At 38.3% G+C, this 21347-nt stretch overlaps 1 non-coding gene across 1 annotated transcript; it reads right to left on the bottom strand.

Moving 5' to 3' along the window:
* Positions 1–15151: 15151 nt before the first annotated feature.
* Positions 15152–15258, bottom strand: LOC141694778 (small nucleolar RNA R71). The gene has a single exon (XR_012564061.1). It is a non-coding gene; the product is annotated as a small nucleolar RNA R71 (small nucleolar RNA).
* Positions 15259–21347: the final 6089 nt, after the last annotated feature.

The following is a 21347-nucleotide window of genomic DNA, read 5'->3' as shown; positions in this document are numbered from 1 at the left end:
AGGTAGGGATTAACAAACACAACAATTACACACCTGATAAGTATGCTCCTAGAAAAAGTTGTGTGCATTGTAGTAGTGTTAATAATCTATTTGCTAACTGCAAATCTGTTAAGAATGCTCTCATGCTTTTAACTCCTTCCATGCCTAACATGTCTATGTCACCACTGTATGATATGCCTGTTATGTCTCAACAGAATTCACATGCACATTTTGCAAATATGCCATATGTTAATAATCCTTATTTTGCTGCATTTAGTATGCTTCAAATGCCATACAACATGCCTATGTGGAATAATATGCTTGCACAATCTATTCCTTATCAAATTCAATCAAATGTGTTAAATGATTCTGTGACTAACCCTACACTTCAACCAACTACATCTGAGATCAAGGTTGACTCAAAGTTACCTAAGTCAAAAGGTGCAGGAAGTGTGAAGTCTAGGAAAAAGACTAACAAGGCTGGACCCAAGGAAACTTGGGTACCAAAATCAACTTGATTTGATTTTATTGTGTGCAGGGAAAAAGAAGGAATCTATGATACTTGGACAGTGGTTATTCAAGGCACATGACAGGAGATTTCACCCTGCTCACAGAGTTCAAGGAGAGAGCTAACCCTAGCATAACCTTTGGAGATGACATCAAAGGGTTCACTATGGGATATGGCTTGATTTCAAAAGAAAATGTCATCATTGATGAAGTTGCATTAGTTGATGGTCTCAAACACAATCTATTGAGCATCAGTCAACTATGTGACAGAGGGAATACTATTTCCTTCAATTCTAAAGCTTGTGTTGTCACCAGTAAAAAGGATAACAAAGTGGTTCTAACTGGAGTTAGAAAAGGGAATGTGTACTTGGCTGACTTTAACTCTACAGATGCAGAATCAATTACTTGTCTTTTCAGCAAAGCAAGTCAAGATAAAAGTTGGCTATGACACAAGAAGCTGTCCCAGTTGAATTTCAAAACAATGAATGATCTAGTCAAAAAGGACTTAGTTAGAGGAATGCCTCTAGTGGAATTCTCAAGGGATGGACTGTGTGATGCTTGTCAGAAAGAAAAGCAAAAGAAAGCATCATTCAGTAAGAAGCTTGAATCATCAATTGATGAACCATTACAACTGCTACACATGGATCTTTTTGGACCAATCAATGTATTGTCAATTTCAAGGAAAAGATATTGCCTAGTGATTGTAGATGATTTCTCAAAGTTTTCATGGACCTATTTTCTTGGATCAAAGGATGAAGCTAGTGAAATCATTATCAATCATATCAAGCAAGTCAACAACCATCCAGATTTCAAAGTAAGGAATATCAGGAGTGACAATGGAACTGAGTTCAGGAATTCAACCATGGGGCTGTTCTGTGAAGAAAATGGGATCATGCATGAGTTCTCAGCTCCAAGGACTCCACAACAATTTGGTGTGGGGGAAAGGAAGAACATATCACTAATTGAAGCTGCAAGAACAATGCTTAAAGAGTCAAAACTCCCAACATACTTTTGGGCTGAGGCAGTAAACTGTGCATATTACACTCAGAATATTTCTCTAATCAATCAAGAAAAAGGCGTGACTCCCTATCAATTGTTCAAGAGAAGAAAACCAACCTTAAACTTCCTTCATGTCTTTGGTTGCAAATGCTACATTCTAAGGAACCAACCTGATCACAAAGGAAAGTTTGATGCAAAGGCTGATGAAGGGATCTTTGTTGGTTATTCTGCTGGAAAATCATATAGGGTCTACAATCAAAGAACCAACATTGTTATGGAATCTGTGCATTTTGTGTTTGATGATAAAAAGATTGATGGACTAACAGATGAGGGACATCATGAAGGACTCAAATTTGATAACATTGAGATATATTATGATGATAGTGAAGATGAGAATGATGGAGAAGACACTTCAAAAAGGATTCAAAATATGCCTTTGGATAATGCACAAAATGCTGCATCAGTTGAAAGTCATAATTCAGCATCCGTTGACAGAAGTAATGCATCATCCGTTGAAAGACAAAGTGCATCATCCGTTAAAGTACATAATGGAGCATCCGTTGATCATAGTTCATCAACGAATAATCAATTTACATCATCAGTTGATAGAACTCCCTTTTCCTTACAAAGGACCAGTAACTCAGGAGGAGTTTCAACCAATCAACACTCTATCTCACATCATGACAATACTGAGGCAACCTCATCTAGAGCTAATCTACCACCTCAAAGGAAATGGACCAAGAATCATTCGTTTGAACTAATAATTGGTGATGCAACATCTAAGGTGCAAACTAGAAGGGCTACTCAAGATGAATGTCTATACAGTAGTTTTCTATCACAAGAGGAACCTAAGAGAGTGGAAGAAGCTCTATTGGATCCAGATTGGATTTTAGCAATGCAAGAGGAGCTAAACCAATTTGAAAGGAACAAAGTATGGAAGCTGGTACCCAAGCCAAAGAACAAAAGTTCTATTGACACAAAATGGGTATTCAGAAACAAGATGGATGAAAATGGCATTGTCATAAGGAATAAAGCTAGATTGGTTGCCAAGGGCTACTCTCAACAAGAGGGAATAGATTTTGATGAGACATTTGCTCCTGTTGCAAGACTTGAAGCCATCATTATTTTTCTAGCCTATGCAGCCCATGCCAATTTCAAAGTCTATCAAATGGACGTCAAAAGTGCATTTTTGAATGGAGAATTGGAGGAAGAAGTTTATGTGAGTCAACCTCCAGGGTTTGAAGATCCAAATTTTACAGACCATGTGTACTATCTGTTGAAAGCACTCTATGGACTAAAGCAAGCACCTAGAGCCTGGTATGAGACTTTGTCAAAATTTCTCCTAGATAATTACTTCACAATAGGTACTGTTGACAAAACTCTTTTCTTTAGAAATGTTAATGGCTCTACAATACTTGTTCAAATTTATGTAGATGATATTATATTTGGCACTACAGATGATAAACTTTGTAAGAAGTTTGCTAAGTTAATGCAAAGTAAATATGAAATACGCATGATGGGAGAGCTAACTTATTTTCTTGGTTTACAAGTTAAACAAGTTAGTGGTGGAATTTTCATTAGTCAAACTAAATATATTTATGATCTTTTAAAGAAGTTTGACTTAATGGAATGTTCATTTGCAAAAACTCCCATGGCCACTGCCACCAAGCTTGAATTAAACAAGGCTGAAAAGTTTGTGGACATTACAAGCTATAAAGGCATGGTTGGTTCACTTTTATATTTAACTGCTAGTAGACCTGATATAATGTTTTCTACATGTCTTTGTGCTAGATTCCAAGCTGATCCTAGAGAATCTCACTTAGTTGCTATTAAAAGAATTTTCAAATATCTCAAAGGGACTCCAAATCTAGGAATTTGGTACCCTAGAGAGTCTGCTTTTGATCTAATTGGCTACTCAGATGCAGATTATGCAGGTTGCAAAATAGACAGGAAAAGTACAACTGGCACCTGTCAATTTCTAGGGAATAAGCTTGTGTCATGGTTCAGTAAGAAGCAAAATTTTGTTTCTACATCAACAGCTGAGGCTGAGTACATTGCTGCTAGTAGTTGCTGTGCACATATATTATGGATGAGGAATCAACTATTTGACTATGGGCTAAATGTTGATAAAATACCAATATTCTGTGACAACACAAGTGTCATTGCCATTACTGAAAATCCAGTGCAGCATTCAAGAACCAAGCACATTGACATCAAGTACCACTTTATAAGGGAACATGTGATGAATGGTACAGTGGAACTTCATTTTGTTCTCAGTGAAAAACAAATTGCAGACATATTCACCAAGCCACTTGATGAATCAACATTCACAAGATTAGTAAGTGAGCTAGGTATGCTTAATTATTCCTAAATTCATGTTCTAATTGTAATTTGTTTTGTAGCCTGAAATGAATTTGTTGCAAGAACAAAGTTGGCTTTTAGTAAAGTTTATTCTATCAATGGATATTCCCTATCCATTGAAAGCCAAAATTGTTCTATCAACGGATGTCCATTATCCGTTGAAAGACAAATACATTTCTGGTAATTTTATCCTTCAACGGATAAAATTGTGCAAATCTTCAACGGATAACTGTTTACCTCATCCGTTGAAGTGTCACATCAGTCGTTTTGAGTGAGTCACAGCCGTTGATTTTATTTACTTAACTGTTGATACATACATATATACACAGTTGTATGTATTTGTATTAAAGGCAGTTTTAGAATACTTACAATTTTTTTTATTATTCTCAAACGGCTGTAATTCACTTAAAAATATTGTTTAATTATTCTCTTTATATTTTAATTTGAGAAAGTTTAAAAGCCCCTTTGAATTCTTATTTTCACTTTACGCTTTCTTGCAATTTTCAAAAGCTTTTACTCTCTTTCTCTCCCAAAACTCTCAACCTTTCTCTGCAACTTCTACTCACAACAATGGCAGCAGTAGTAAATATTATGTCCCAATCTGGGTTTGTCTATGAGAAAAACAATTTCGTAGCTTTGGTGTAAAAGAATGAAGCCCACTCAGATTATCGCAAGATGATGGACTTCATCAAAAACTGCAAACTAAGCTATGCAATGCTGGAAGCCCCAGTGATTTACTGTGAGGTAGTTGAGTAAATGTGGACAACTGCAGAGTTCAACCCCACTGATATGACCATCACTTTCTCTCTCAAAGGTAAGGATTACTGTATTAACTGTGATGATATACAATCCTGTTTTAAATTACCTGAAAATAATGCCATGACACCACACACTGATAATGATGTATCTAGCATGTTAGATTCCATAGGCTATTCCTTTGATTCTGCTAGTTTAGGCAGTATTAGGAGAAAGGGCCTTAGGAAAGAATGGAGTTTTCTTGGTGATGCCTTTATCAAGGTTTTCTCTGGGAAAATTACTAATTTTGATGCAATAACTCCATCTCTTGTTAATATGCTCTATATGCTGGTTTCTGATAGGTATTTTAATTTTAGCAATTATGTTATGCTAGAATTGGGTACTAGGTTAGGTAACAAGGCTAATAGACCTCATAACATCTACTATGCTAGATTCTTTATGTTATTGGCTAACCGTGTTGCTGAAGGTTTGGTCATAACTAATGAGAGTAATAAACTCAAATGTTGGGCACAAGAGAAGAGGGTCCTTGCAGACCTTTTGAGAATTAACCTCAACAGTCAAGTGCCATTGGTATACTTACCAATCATGAATGCACCTCGGGTAAGTGAGGTAAATACTTGTTTAACTCTTACTTCTTCCAACCCCTTCACTTCTTTGCCTTCAAGTGTGGCCATGGAATCTGTGTTAATACCCCAACAGATTCCTACCAAGGCCACCAAACCTAAAGCTTCAAAAACCAAGTCAAAGAAAGCCACCTCTATTGTCTCTCAAAAGACAACAGTTGTAACACCTACCATAAACCTTGAGGGGAGTGTACAGGGTGTTAGTGGTGAGGGGAGGGGTGAACATCAAGAAAACCCCAGAATAAGGTAGGAGAGGTGAGTGGTACCCAAGCTAGCCAAGCCACAGTTTCTCAAAAGACTGTGGTGGTTGAAAAGGATTCAAACTCATCCCTAGTTGCATCCTCCCAAAAGGGTGCATCTATTGAAAATAGTCCCCAACCAGTGACACAGAACAAAAGAGGGAGGGACACTGAAGCCCACACTCACCTGTAAAAGCCTTCATAAAAAGAAAGAGGGTCAAAACCCTAGTTTCCACACAGGGTGCACACACTGCACAGATACAACCACTTGTATCTATGCCTTCTCAAATTCAGCTTGATGTGACTCCAACAAATGTGGAGTCACAGCCCCATTCTCTCAAAATTGACACACATAAATCACCAAATTCTCCATCACCATCTCTGGATGTGGACATGATATTCACATCAATTCCTGATTCTCCCTCTTTACAACTCAGGGAGGAGCCCCACTCAAATACTGATGATCATCATCTTTTAGATGATTTGTTGGATCATCAACCAATTCTTTCAGACTTAGTTGAAGAATCGGTGTCACCTAAATTAAAATCAATCCACATAGATTCAAAAATTATGTCACTTTCAATTTCTACTTCTTTTCCTTCTTCAATGGATATTCCTCATCCGTTGACAAGTGGTTGTTCTTCAACGGATAAGCTTCACAGCAATTATCCGTTGATACCATCAGTTTCAACTTCAACGGATACTCCTTATCCGTTGATGGTCTCTACACAAACAACTGAATTAATTCCAAGTATAGAAGACATGGTTACTGTACAATCACTTCTAGGATTGAGGGAAAGGAGTGAAAACTTGAGTGAGAAGCTGGGTTGCTCCCAGGAAAAAGGAGAGCTTGAGAGTCTAAATATGCATGCTATTTCTTCCAGTATGGCAAAAGAAAGTGAGAGGAGTACCACCTTAGTAGGTGAAGGTGAGGGTGTGAGGAGTGTGAGCCATGGGGAGCCCCTGATGCAAGAAAAGAGAGAAATTGAGAGAAAAGCAGGTACAAGAGGTATAAGGGTGGATCCAACCATTGCTAGTGAGTCAATGATTGTGGATGATGCTGAAAAGGAAAGACAATTTCAGCAACATTACACAGCTGTAATTGATAACATTTCCTTGGATGCTGACACGTTTACTCATCCTGTGTCAGCCTATCAACTGTTGGCTATTCAGGGCAATGAGGAGGCATAAAAGACTTTAAATCTAGTACAGACTTCAGAATCTCTACAAAGGGATAATGCTGCTGTCAATAGGATGCCTTCTACAGCTGGTGAGCCATCTGAAGAATTTGGGGTAAATTCTAATGATGATGACTTTGATTCTTTTGATGGAAGCATGAACTTAGGGGGAGCTGAAGGCCCAAGTTCTATTCCAGAATTACCTGAATGGGCATTGACAAAGGAGTCTACACCGGGGCATTTCAATGTATCCTTAGTCAAACAAGTCATGTCTATCCAAAAGGCCATTTAGGAAACTTCAAATGCTGGTACCAAGGCTATCCTTCAAGCCCACCTAGATTCTCTACATCTCATGAAGCTACAACAAGTAAGACAGAATCTAAGTGTGGATGAACTCAAGAAGGATATAGCTGACTTAAAGTCCTACAATTCTGAGAAGCTGGTTTCAATCATGCCCTTTGGTACCATACAAGAACTATTACTGAGACTGAGAAGAGAATCAGATGCTGAAAAGAAGATGGCCAAATTGGAGGAAAGAGTTCAAGCCATTGAAAACTCTGTGGTCACCATTCTTTAAAATCAACAGTCTCAGACTAGTCTTCTAATGCAACTGGCTAAAACACAGGGCCTGACCCCTCTCCTTTATGATAAAAAAGGGGGAGAATAAAGGGGAAGGGGAAGGGGAGCCATCTAAACATATACAAATATCAAAAGTGCTAGTTCCAACCATCACTACTTCTCCAACACTTCAAATCAAAGGAAAGCTTGATGGAATTGATCTAATCCAGCTAGCAGCAGCTGAGATGAAGGTGAAAGAGCAAAGGATAAAAATTGATGAAAGGATGCAACAAGTGTTTGGCTCTTCAACTACAAAATCCTTATCTGTGAAACATAGCACAAAAGTTGATCCAATGACAATGGAGCACAAGCCAGTAATGAGGAATAAGGTTGGAGAAACTTCTTTCAGGAACCTGAAGCCTATGGTACTTAAGCCAACCACTAGATTCAACAAGGACTCTACAAAGAACCCTCTAAGCTTTGCTCAACTAAAATAGGTGGATTTTCCTCTTCCAAAGCCTGATGAAGACAAAGTTTTGGGTGGTAACATCATAAAGCACAAAGAGACCAAGGATGTAGTGGAAAGAATGAATATGGCTATCATCTATAAAGAGGGAAAAAGCATCTGTGTGATGCAAGGACATCCCAAATTCTCAATAGCCAAGAGGGAAGAGACCAAGAGGCTAAAGGAAGAAGCTAAAAAGCTAAAGGTTGATAAAAGAGCACAAGCAAAGCTTGAAAAATAGCTAAAGTCAAGTCAAATTGAAGAAAAGAAGAAAATTGAAGACAAGAGTGAAGGAGACAAGACTGAAAGCATAAATGTGGATATGGGGAATATGGTCGGTGAGAGTGTGGAGGAAAAGAGTGAGGAAAGAAAGGAATGGTAGAAAGGGAACAGAAAGAAGGTCAAGGCAAAAAGGAAGAGTGAAGACGACATTGAGGAAATCCAATCAAAATCTAAACCACTACCTTCTATTCCTGAACCTGTTGTGGCTGATCCCAGTATAAACATTCATGGTGAAACAATCATTCCTAAAGAGGAACCTATTGATTGGGACACCATCAAATTGCCTACCTTCCTAACTACCTCTCCACCACCAAAGAAACTGAAAAGAAAATCCAAATCAACACCTCCCCTAACCTCAAGTAAATTCACTCAAAAACATAAACCTAAGCCTAAGCCACAAGCCTTAAAGGATGATTATGTTCACATTTATGACATAAAAGAACATACAGATATTGAACTCTTCCTGGATGAGCTGGAGGAAGTAAGGGGAATAAGTGCCTACAAACAGCTACCAGAAAGGCTAGTGTTCAAATATAAAGGAAATATGGAAAGGACTTGGACTCTAAAAAAGTTCTAAATGAGGGCTACTCTACCTTGATTAGAGTCTACTCAGCTATCAAAAGGGATACTGGCTTTACTAGGACTGCCAAAACTGAGATTCTCAACAAGATTGCCAGCATAAGGAAGAATTTGTGGGAGTCAAATTCCTTGCCTAGAACATTACTCATCCCTGAGCATGGAATCACAATTCATAAATCACCTCATTGGTTGATGGAGTTCAGAGACAACAAAGTAGTCAGAAGATTTTTCAGACTTGAAGACCAGCTTAAAATTGCCAGTAATGAAACTCTCAAGGACATGCGATCTAAGTTGGACATCAGTGAAGAAGATGAAGCTGAATTCTACAGTCAACTCCAACTCCAAGTAGAGGAAAATGATAGGAGGCTAGGGAAGAAAACAAGGGAACAAAGGAAAAGAAAATGATTTGCTCAGACTAAAGGAGCACCCTTGGAAACACTGTAAATCTTCAATTCTATCTCAGTACATACACTTTTGCAGCACTTTTGAATTTCTACTTAATTGCAACTCATATATCTGTTAAGTGTTTTGTTGTCATCAAGTTAACCCTGTTATTATGCCTACAATTCTAGTAGACATAAATAGGGGGAGATTGTTAGGAATATGTGTATTAGTTTGATGATAAGTTAAACAAAACACTTAAGTAGAAATCTAGTGTTTGTAGCCTCAACGGATAAGACCATCTTGGCTATCCGTTGATGGAGTAGCTTTACTTAGAAATAAGTTTAGTATTGTAGCACATTTCAGTCTCTGCATTTAAGTTATAATTCTTAGAAGTTGTGGGAAATTATAAGTCATGTTGACTACTAGTGGATATGCAAATAGGAGGGCTAATTGTAAATATTTCATGCCTTGTAATTTTGTATAAATGAAGTAGTATCAACTGATAGATTAAAGGCCTTCAACGGATGAGAAATAAAGCTTCAACGGATGTCTCTAAAGCTTCAACAAATAACATCCATCAACGGATAAGTGCATCAACGGATAATGCTTCAACTGTTAAAGCATCAACGGATGTCACTAAAATATCAACAGATAAAGCGATCAACAGATGAAAGCTTCAACGGATGCTTAGTTCCATAGAAGTTGATAGTGACAATTCATAAGCTAACAGAGGCACATGGGTTGATAGAGACAATTGGAATGTGGTAGCCTTTTGGAGGAATCAAGAAAAAGCAGCATTTCCATTCTGGTGCAAACAAGGAGGTATTCAAAGATTCACAGATTATCTTAGATTGCATTGGATAGAGAAATGAAGAAGAAACATGTGAAGAACTATTTTATAATTACATTTTATCTTTGTCTTCACTTGTAAACTTGGTGATATATAAACCAAGTAGCAGCTAGTAATTAGGTGTGAATTTTCCAGAGCTGTTTAGAAAAACTTAGAGAGAAAATCATCTAGTTTGTACTAGGAAGCAGCTGTGATCAATTCTTTGTATCACAGATTTTCTGAAATACACATCTCTGGTGGAACAACAAATCCACCAGAAAAGTTTTTGAAGCCTTTGTGTTCTTTATATTTGTGTCTTGAATATACATCTGTCTGCACCTGCTCAAAGCAATTCACACACATTTGTTCATCATAACACTTTGCTTTATAAACTGCTCAAAACTTGAAATTTTTTTGAGATTTACATTCAACCCCCCTTCTGTAAATCTCATTGTTAGTTCCTTGGGGAGATGGGTTAATCTTGTAGATAATTCTGTCCTGGTAATTTTGGTATATTATATGATGAATTTGGAGTTCAATAACATATAGAAAATTGAGTTTGATTCTCAAAATATTAAAATTAGGGTTTATGTGTTTGAATGTTCTTAATTGGAAATTAGGCGTTCCTTTGTTAGAGGTTATCAAATAAATTGATTGTATCATCTTGTAGATCGTCAAAAGACAATTCGAATGATATATATGGTTAACGGACGGTAGCCGGAAGGGTTTCGCCGGAAATTTGAACCCAGCAGCGGCGTAATTTTCAAATGAATATTCCGTTCGATTCATTAATTTTTCGACTGTTTTGACTATGCAGATCGATTCCTGGAAGCAAGAACATCGAGTCCTATTAATTTGATAACGCTCTGGGCAGTATTTGGCTCGCCGGAAAAGCTCGGCGGTTGCCGTTAATGGTGACCGACCGACGAACGGCGGCGAAGCCGGAGAAGACGGTGAAAATGCAAAGAGGCTCCTGTAGTTGTGTGGATTTTCAAAACAGTCCCTGGAATTTTAAAATTATAAAAAAATTAGATTTTTGTTTAAAAATATTTTAAAAATGATATTTTGTTATTTTTAAAAATCAGAAAAATGTTTATTCAAAAAATTGTTTTTAATTATTTATTTATTTAAAAATAAATCTGATTTATTTTATCAATTAATTTTAATTAGTTTTTAATTATTTTAATTAATCGATTAATTTAATATTAATCGGTTAATTAATTTAATTAATTATTATTTGCTTTTAACTGATTTAATAATTAGATTCAATTATTTATTTTGATTTAAAAATCCTGAAAAATAGTTTCGAGTTTTAAAATATTATTTTAAATTATTTTCAAAACTAGATAATTATTATTAAATCATTCTAAAGTCATATTCGGGTGTTCGAACCCTGTTATTTAATTATAAAATGATTTAGAGACCCGTTTTAATTCCGAAAAAATGTTCAAAAATTCGTATTAAATACATGTGAAATCATTTTAACCCCGAATCTTCTTTAAATAATCATTTTGATTGAATATCTTAAGTGATATATGCTATATGTGATCGGATTGATGTACTGTATGTGCATTGTTTGACGTTTTTGTTGTAACTTTCAATCCGTACGTCGGATTTGGGTGAAACGAAGGGTAGATAGAAGCTTGTAACGAATAGAATGAAATGAGAATGAGTATGGATGAATAAATGTGATGTTTAACAGAGGAAATGAGACGTATGAAGGGAAAGCAAGTAGTCAGTGAGTGGGAACCAATTGATGAGTGCAAGTAGAGTAAAAGCAAATTGATAAGGCAAGTGCTTCTGTTCTTTCCTGTAATGTATTACAAGTATTTTCAAAGTCTCTTCGTATATATTGCAAGTATTCCAAATGGTTCTTGTTCTATATTGCAAGTACTCTGAAGTTCTTAACCCTAAACCCTGATTATTGTTATTGATCTTAAGCTGTAAGCCTTATTCTTTGTAAACCGTTAATTGTTGAATTCTCATATACAAACCACACATACACGATACTACTCCACAAATAAATATCTACCATATACTGATTCTTGATATGGAATTGCTTAACATAAGAACCTTTATACCTTGTATAATAGAAGACCAATCCTTGTAACCATTTAACCCTTGGTCTTCTATTTTCTGATTCCTTCATTGATTGAAAGTCAATCTTCCTATTTACCTTGTTATACCTTCAGGGTACAATGAATTTCCCTATATTTTGAGATAAATGTTATTTATGATTCAGCTTATTGATTACATTACTTATCATGTTATCGTTATAGAATTGGATTATTTTTAAATATGAACCAGATTCGTGGTCGGACCAGATTCATGGTCATAATAGGCCAATGTGTGCCTTGGATTTAGTATAAAGAGCAAAGCTGGGAGCCTTGCTCGGAGTTAGTGCGTGACTGATCAGTAGCCTAACCTTGGTTTTTAAAAATGAAAGTGAATATCAATTCTAATCATTGCTTATCTGGAAACTTGATTCCTTATATCATTTTAGTTGATCATTGTTTAATCTCAGTGTTGTCATTATGCATTATGACTTGTTGAGCTAGTTAGCTCACTCTTGCAAATTTGTTTATGTTCTTTTCCAGTTAAAAAGGAAATTAGTGGTAGCGAGGATCCCCAGGAAAGTGTGCGAGCAAGGTTTCCAGGTTGAGATGGAATAAGCTAGCAGAAGATGTTTGACTTAGTTCATGTTGAAAGTTTATAATAAAGTTTTACTTCAGTTGTAAGATAAATAAACTGGGATTTGGTATGTTTGTAATATAAATAAGGTTGTGGCTTGTGGGCATACTTTAAACTGTTACGATCCGTGGTATATGGTAAGTAGGGTCATTGTATATATATTATTATTTTCATAAACATGTTTAAATATGGTGTGTGTGTGTGTGTGATGTGGACCCCAAACTTTTGACCCGGGTTTAGAGAGCGCCACAGGTTTGACATCAGAAGTACAGTTAAAAAGTCACTGCCACAAGCTTAGATTGTCGGGAATGGGTAGAGGGATAAGATTAGGATTAAGAAATAGAAAAATAGAACGTTGAAAGGTTGACTGTGACTAAATAGTAGGTTTTAGTATGATTCACATTGAGATTCGAGATTCTTATCTAGCAACGTGATTTCAGATAACAGTGATGGCAAATTCCTTTATCCCGATATCATCTGATCATTCGGAGCCTTCAGTTCAAAGACCGTCATCTTATTCATGCCCTGCTCTTCCACCAGTATCAACCATACTACTAGTTCTGACGGTTGCACCACTGTGAGCCATACTACTAGTTCTGACGCTCCGTAAAGCTTTGAATTGGTGTTTCGTACTCAATTTGTTGGTGTTTTTAATGTGTTTTTGTAGTGTTTTTGTAGTGTTTTTGTATTTCAGGCATTTATGAGGAATACAGGTGAATTAGCATTATTTTGATGTTAATATGGTGTTAGGATGATGTCCAGAATAAAAGCTCGTGAAAAGACCAACTCAAATCAACAAGAAAGGAAGAAGTCAAAAATTTCTCCAGAGAGACGGTGCGCCCGTACTGTAGTAGCGCGCGGCCACGCCCAAAGAGCAGAATGTTAGCGCGCCCACGCCGGTGAAGCGCGCGCCCGCGCTAGGTAATCATGTTTCTTCTGGAATTTTGATCTGTTGGATTTCTACTCTGCATGGACTGCTATATATACATAACTTATGTTCGTTTTTCATAACAAGACGTACCAGAGCTTAAGGAGAAGGCGTAAGAAGACCGTAGAACACAATTCAACCAAGGTGAAAAAGATCTAGTTTATTCTTGTGATTCTTTATTTTATGTTGTGACTTTGGATGCTAGTTTTCTTATTCGTGAACCTATACTCTTATTCTGTACTTGGTTTTATTATTTATTCAATATAAAGACTACATTAATTATACCATGCTTTAATCGAAATCCACGTTGATGATGATCTGATTATGGGCTAATCATTATCGTGGGGATCTAACGGATTTATTTATGGATTTCTTTAGTTAATTTGTTTTGATGCCTTAGTGTGTGGTGATTGCATGATAACCTAGTATTGGTTGTGCTTATTCATCTTATAAGCGTCGTGAACTTATAAGATAGTGTGTTAATCTTTAATGAAGCGAATGTGAATTTAATGGTTTAGAACTTTCCATGCTAGCATAGGTTCATGTAATTGTTATGTATGATTCGTAGGTAATTTTAACCATCTTACTTGCCCTATGTAATCATGATAGATAACTTGTGCGTTAAACCGTTATATTGTCAAATTCTATAGACATATAGGGTCTCAATATAATTGGTGTCTATTCAGCTTCTATCTCTTTTGTGGATGTCTGGTAGTATGGTATTCGTACAACGAAAGTTGGTGTGTATCAGTTTTGTGTTATCTGATTAGTGTCATCACTATTGCATGCTAAGGTTAAAGAACGAAAAGGCTATTGAATGAAGTATTTAATGAAGTTAGAATCCCATGTCTGGGTCATATATTATTCAACTCTCTTTAATCTCTTAGTTTATGTTTAGTATAATCTCTTAGTTAATTGTAGTTATAACAACCTCAATTTGTTATTCGTCTTAGTATTGGATAATAACCATACCAGTGTTGCATGGATACATTGATTGAAATTAACCTAAACCAATCCTTGTGGGAATGAACTAGAATGTATTCTATATTACTTGCGATCACGTATACTTGCATGAATATTAGTGTGTGTTTTAGCCCTAACAAGTTTTTGACGCTGCTGCCGGGGATATCGGTGTTGAGTTTTAGTTTATATGTTTGTCATCATTGGTCGTTAAAGTTCAGTGACTCGGACATTGTTACTTACTAAATTTTTGTTCGTGTTTCAGGTACTCTAGCGAGCGTGTATGCATACACGTTCTCGGTCTCATAAGAGAACACTGGATCAAGCTGAGGAAGAAGTTGTAGTCGAGGAGAAAGTTGAAGAAGAAATCTTAGTTGAGAAAGAATAAGAGGTTCTTATTGCAATAGGAGAACCAGAAGAAAATCCAAAGGCTTTGATGGACTACTCTCAACTGAAGATCAATGATATTCAGCCTAGCATTGTTCGACCAGCCATCTCGGCTAATACCTTTGAGATCAAGTCGAGCATGATTCAGATGATACAAAACTCAGTTCAGTTTGGGGGTTCTCCGAAAAAAGACCCCAACATACACATCAGAGATTTCATCGAGATCTGCGACACTTTCAAGTTCAATGAAGTTTCTGAAGATGCTATTAAGTTGAGGCTTTTCCCATTCTCTCTGCGAGATAAAGCTAAATGTTGGTTACATTCTTTACCACAAGGGTCTATCACCAAATGGGAGGATCTTGCCCAAAAATTCTTAAATAAATTCTTTCCTGTGGTGAAGACTGTTGCGATCAGAAACGCACCTACTCAATTTGATCAGCAATCTAGAGAATTCTTGTGTGAGGCTTGGGATCGTTATAAGGAGATGCTTAGAAAGTGTCCTCACCATGGGATGCCTGACATGATGATCATTAACTGTTTCTACAATGGATTGGGCGCTACTTCTAGACCCATGCTTGATGCACCTCAGGAGGAGCCTTGTGGGCTAAAAGCTACGATGAAGCTTATGAATTGATTAAACTGATGGCTGAAAATGAATACCAGAATCGTACTCAGAGACTATCTCAGGGCATGGTAGCAGGAATTCTGGAGTAGATACAACTACTGCTATAGCTGCTCAGCTTAAGGCTTTGACGGTGAAGGTGGATTTTTTGGATAATTATGGAGTTAATCAGATCACTAGTGTCTGTGAGCTTTGTTCTGGTGCCCATGACACAGAGCAGTCTGCTATTTCTAGTGAATCAACTCAGTTTGTGAGCAACTTTTAGAGGTTGCAGCAACCTGTGCCAGCCATTTATCATCCTAATAACCGCAATCATCCTAACTTTAGCTGGAGCAACACTCAGAATGCGGTTCAACAACCTTATCAGCAGTTTCCAGCAAAGCAGTACAACCCTCCTGGTTTTCAGCAACCGTAATATGCACCAAGACAACAACTTCAGTTGCAACAGTCTAATGAAAAATATGAATTGGAGGAGTTGAGGCTCATGTGCAAGATCCAAACGGTTTCTATCAAGATATTGGAAAATCAAATTGGGCAAATTGCCAATGCCTTGCTAAATTGTAAACTCTGTACACTCCCTAGTGACACTGAAGTACCTGGAAAGAGGGAAGCTAAGGAACAGGTAAAGGTAATCATATTGAGGTCTGGGAAGGTTGCGAATCCCGAACACTCTCAAGTTTCGGATGAAGAAGAAATGCAGAAGGAAAAAGAAGTGGAACCAATGTAGACTACTGTTGAACACACTCCTCCTGAGGGTAATACAGGAGAGAAATAGATCTATCCTCCACCTCCCTTTCCTAAGAGGTTACAGAGGATAAAGCTGGATAAGCAGTTTGAGAAGTTTCTGGAGGTGTTCAAGAAACTTCATATCAACATACCTTTCGCTGAAGCTCTTGAACAGATGCCTAGTTATGCGAAGTTTATGAAAGGTATACTTTCTCAAAAAGTGAAGCTTGATGACTTAGAGACAGTTGCTTTCACGGAGGAGTGTAATGTTGTGCTACAATAGAATTTGCCTCCGAAGCTTAAGGATATTGGAAGCTTCACTATTCCTTGCACCATTGGAAAAGTGTCATTTGACAAATGCTTATATGAACTGGGAGCTAGCATCAATTTGATGCCTTTGTCAATCTTCAAGAAGTTGGACTTATCTAATCCAAAGCCTACTTATATGACCTTGCAATTGGCCAATTGTTCTATTATATATCCACGAGGCATTGTGGAGGATGTCTTGGTCAAGGTGGATAAACTGATCTTTCTTGCTGATTTTGTAATTCTTGATTTAGAGGAGGATAAGAAGATTCCCATAATCTTGGGAAGACCTTTTTTGGCTATAGGACGAACCTTGATAGATGTGCAGAAGGGTGAGCGCACCATGCAAGTGCTGGATCAAGATGTAACTTTTAATGGGTTCAATGCCATGAAATTCCCTATGGAGAATGAGGAGTGCTGAAAAGTGGAGTTGGTCGATTCCGTGGTTACTTCAGAACTTGATTAATTGCTAAGGTCTGATGCCTTAGAAAAGGCCTTGTTGGGGAATTCAAATAGTGAAGATGATGAAGGTGATGAGCAGTTGTAATACCTGAATGCTTCTCCCTGGAAGCGGAAGATGGATATGCCTTTTAAATCTCTTAGAATGGAGGAGCTGTACAAATCTCCAAAGCGCCTCAAGCCATCTATGAGGAAGCTCCTACACTTGAGCTTAAACCATTGCCTGAACACTTAAGGTATGTTTTTTAGGTGATGCATCTACCTTGCCTGTGATTATTGTATCTGACCTTTCAGGTAGTGATGAGGAAAAACTCTTAAGAATTTTGAGAGAATTCAAATCGACAATTGGATGGATGATAGCAGATATTAAGGGAATCAACCCTTCTTATTGCATGCATAAAATTATGCTAGAGGTAGGTAGCAAGCCTACTGTTGAGCAACAAAGAAGGCTCAATCCGATCATGAAAGAAGTTGTGAAGAAAGAAATTCTCAAGTGGCTGGATGCAGGGATCATCTATCCCATTTCTGACAGTTTTTGGGTGAGTCCAGTTCAATATGTACCAAAGAAAGGAGGTATCACCGTTGTTGCTAATAAGAAGAATGAGCTCATTCCTACTCGAACAGTCACAGGGTGGAGAATTTGCATAGACTACAGGAAGCTGAATAAGGCCACGAGAAAGGATCACTCCCCTCTGCCTTTTATTGATCAGATGCTTGACAGGTTGGCTGGGCATGAGTACTACTGTCTTCTGGATGGCTATTCGGGCTATAATCAGATTTATATCACTCCAGAAGATCAGGAAAAGACTACTTTCGCCTTTAGAAGAGTTTTTTTGGGTTGTGTGGAGCACCAGCCATATTTCAGAGATGCATGATGGTTATTTTCTTTGACATGATTGGTCAGAATGTGGAGGTGTTTATGGATGATTTCTCTGTGTTTGGTGATTCATTTGATGAGTCCTTGCAGAATCTTGGCGACGTTCTTAAAAGGTATGTGGAGACCAATCTGGTTCTCAACTGGGAGAAGTGTCACTTTATGGTGTGACAGGGCATTATTCTTGGTCACAAGGTCTCTAGTAAGGGTCTTGAGGTGGACAAAGCTAAGGTGGGGGTCATCGAAAATCTTCCTCCACCAATTTCTGCGAAGGGAGTTCACAGCTTTCTTGGTCATGCAGGTTTCCATAGGCGGTTCATCAAGGACTTTCAAAAATCTCTAAACTTTTGTGCAATCTTTTGGAGAAGGATGTCCCGTTCAAGTTTGATGACAAGTGCCTAGTTGCTTTTGAGTTTTTGAAGAAGAGTTTGATCACGACACCTGTCATAACGGCACCTGATTGGAATGAACCTTTGAGATGATGTGCGATGCAAGTGACTATGCAGTTGGAGCAGTTCTGGGCAGAGAAAGAATAACATATTTCATGTGGTCTACTATGCTAGTAAGACCCTAAATGGTGCTCAACTGAATTATACTACTACTGAGAAAGAACTTTTGGCCATTGTCTACAGTTTTGAGAAGTTTCGATCTTATTTTCTTGGGACGAATGTGATAGTTTTCACTGATCACGCTGTAATTTGATATCTCGTCTCAAAGAAGGAATCGAAGCCTAGATTGATTAGATGGGTTCTTTTTGTTTAGGAGTTTGAATTAGAGATCAAGGACATAAAGGGTACTGAGAATCAAGTCGCTGATCATCTCTCTCTTTGGGAAGATCCAAGTACAACTTCACAGGATAAGACATTGATAAATGAGTCTTTTCCCGATGAGCAGCTATTTGGAGTGCAAGAGGAAGAACTATGGTTTGCAGACATTGTAAACTACCTTGTGAGTAATATCATGTCTCCAGACTTGTCGTACGCTCAAAAGAAGAAGTTCTTTCATGAGGTGAAATGGTATATGTGGGATGAACCATATCTGTTTAGGCAATGAGCTGACCAAATCATCAGGAGATGTATTCCATACAGCGAAACATGGGGGATCTTGCGAGACTTTCATTCGACTATTTATGGAGGTCACTATGGTGGAGAGAAGACAACAGCTCGTGTCCTTCAAGCGGGATTCTTCCGGCCTACATTGTTTAAGGATGCGCATCATTTTGTATTGAAGTGTGATCGATGCCAGCGTGTGGGTAATATGTCCAAGAGGGATGCGATGCCTCTTAATGTGCTTCTCGAGGTTGAAGTCTTCGATATTTGGGGAATCAACTTCATGGGGCCATTTGTCTTATCTTGCAATAATCAGTATATCTTGCTGGTGATCGATTATGTGTCAAAATGGGTTGAAGTCAAGGCATTGCCGACAAATGATGCGAAAGTAGTGCTTAATTTTCTTCATAAGCAGATATTCACAGGATTTGGGACTCCAAGAGTCATAATCAGTGACGAGGGATCGCATTTTTGCAATCGCAAGTTCACTGCCATGATGTAAAGGTATAATGTGAATCATCGTATTGCTACAACCTACCATCCTCAGACTAATGGTCAAGCAGAGGTGTCTAACTAGGAGATCAATCGTATTCTAGAGAAAACAACAAAATGTACAAGGAGAAAGTCAAGAGGTGGCACGATAGGGGTCTAGTGCTCAAGTCATTTGTGATGGGATAACAAATTCTGTTATTTAACTCTCGTCTCCATCTTTTTCCTGGAAAATTGAAGTCAAGATGGTCCGGGCCTTTCATATTCAAAACTGTGTTTTCGCATGGAGTTGTGGATATTTTTGAGAATGATCCAGGCCAAGCATTCAAGGTAAATGGTCAAAGGTTGAAGCACTACTATGGGGATATGGCAAACCGTGAGGTGGTTAGTGCCGTTCTATTGTCTACTTGATCTCGAGATTCTACGTCAAGCTAACGACGTATACCAAGTGCTTCTTGGGAGGCAACCCAAGTTTGTTGTACATTAGTAGATAGAGGAAGTATAAAGAAAAGAGAAAAACACAAAAATATCAAAAAAATAAAAAAAATCAGGGCCAACTATAGTAGCACGACGCGCCCGCAGTGTAGAGTAGGGCGGCCACGCTGAAATTCCAGAAACTACGCACGACCGCGCTGCCTGGCAGGGCGGCCGCGCCCACAGCGCTGAAAAGTCAGAAGCACGGCGCGGCCGCGCCAAGGTAGCGGGCGGTCGCGCCGGGTCCCTGTGTTCAAAAATAAATATAAGGTAGAATGAGTGCAATTGCGGGAATTTTAATACAAAATCAATTCCCACCCGAATTTTACTCACCCACATCCCAAATTTCCCTCTCCAAATTAAACCAATTATTCCTATTATTCCCATAATCAATTCCCACTCATTTTCCATAAGTAATTCTCTCCCAATCTCCTATATATACATACACTTATACACAAACTTCTCCATCACTTCTCAAACTCTCAAACACACAAATCTCTCTTACAAACTTCTATTCGCTCAAGCTTATTCAATCTCAATGGCACCAAAAAGACAGCAAACTCAAGTAAGCAGCAGCATCACTGATTCTTCGAGTGCAGGTGGTATGAGACCTAGGTTTTCAACTCCCGAGGCTGAGGCGGAGTATGTGAGGCTGCTTTTGAAGCCTATAGCCAAGGAGCGTGGTTTTCTGCCATCGGGGAAAGATGGTAAGTTATTGGAGATGATCTTGGAGATGGGCTGGGTTGTTTTTTACGAGACACCCGCTGTTGTGCTCATGAGTGTGGTACGTGAGTTTTATGCTAATGCTAAGGTGGATAAGAACGATTTCACCATGGTAAGGGGGATGACGGTGGACTACAGTGTTGAGGCTATTCGTAGGGTGATTGAGCAGCCCGAGAGGAAGGAGGAGCAGGAGAATTGGAATGAGAAGACTCCGTAGGAGTTTAACTTGGATTTGATTGTTGCTACCCTGTGTGTGCCTGAGACTCATTGGAAGTTCAAGAAGGTCATGAATGAATATGCCATATTTCCTGCTTCGTGCATGAACATGTTTGCACGTGCATAGAATTCTTTTATTTGTGCTAACATCATGCCATCTTCTCACGTGCATGAGATTACTGTGGAGCGTGCACATTTGTTGTGGGGTATTCTACAGGGAGACTATGTGGATCTTGGGATGGTTATCCATCATGTTATTCTGAGGTTTTTTCGAGGGAGTACTACGGGTTCGATACCCTATGAGTTTATTGTGATGAAGTTGTGTGTGGCGGTTGGCGTTTGTTGGCCCGCACATAAGCAGCTGCACCTTCCTAGTGCTCCGACTAATAGTTCAACGTTGTTGAATATGATAGATTGGTATGGAGGGAGGCCTGATCCTAAGGGGCTTGGATATTCTTATAACCATCTGCCAGGTGGAAGGCCAGCAGATCAGACTTATGTTGGTGGGACTTCGTAGGCTCGTCGAGCAGCTTGGAGAGCTTAGTTCGGAGAGGAGGCTGGTCCTTCGGGATCGTAGCAGCAGCAGCAGGAGGAAGCACTTGACAGTGCTGGTTTGAGTATGATGCAGTATAGGCATTTAACTAGGAGGATGGATGCGATACAT

Source organism: Apium graveolens, chromosome 10, assembly GCF_009905375.1.
Source record: "Apium graveolens cultivar Ventura chromosome 10, ASM990537v1, whole genome shotgun sequence".
Taxonomy (NCBI): domain Eukaryota; kingdom Viridiplantae; phylum Streptophyta; class Magnoliopsida; order Apiales; family Apiaceae; genus Apium; species Apium graveolens.
Note: the sequence above shows the minus strand (reverse complement) of the source record. Positions and strands in the feature narration are given on the sequence as shown.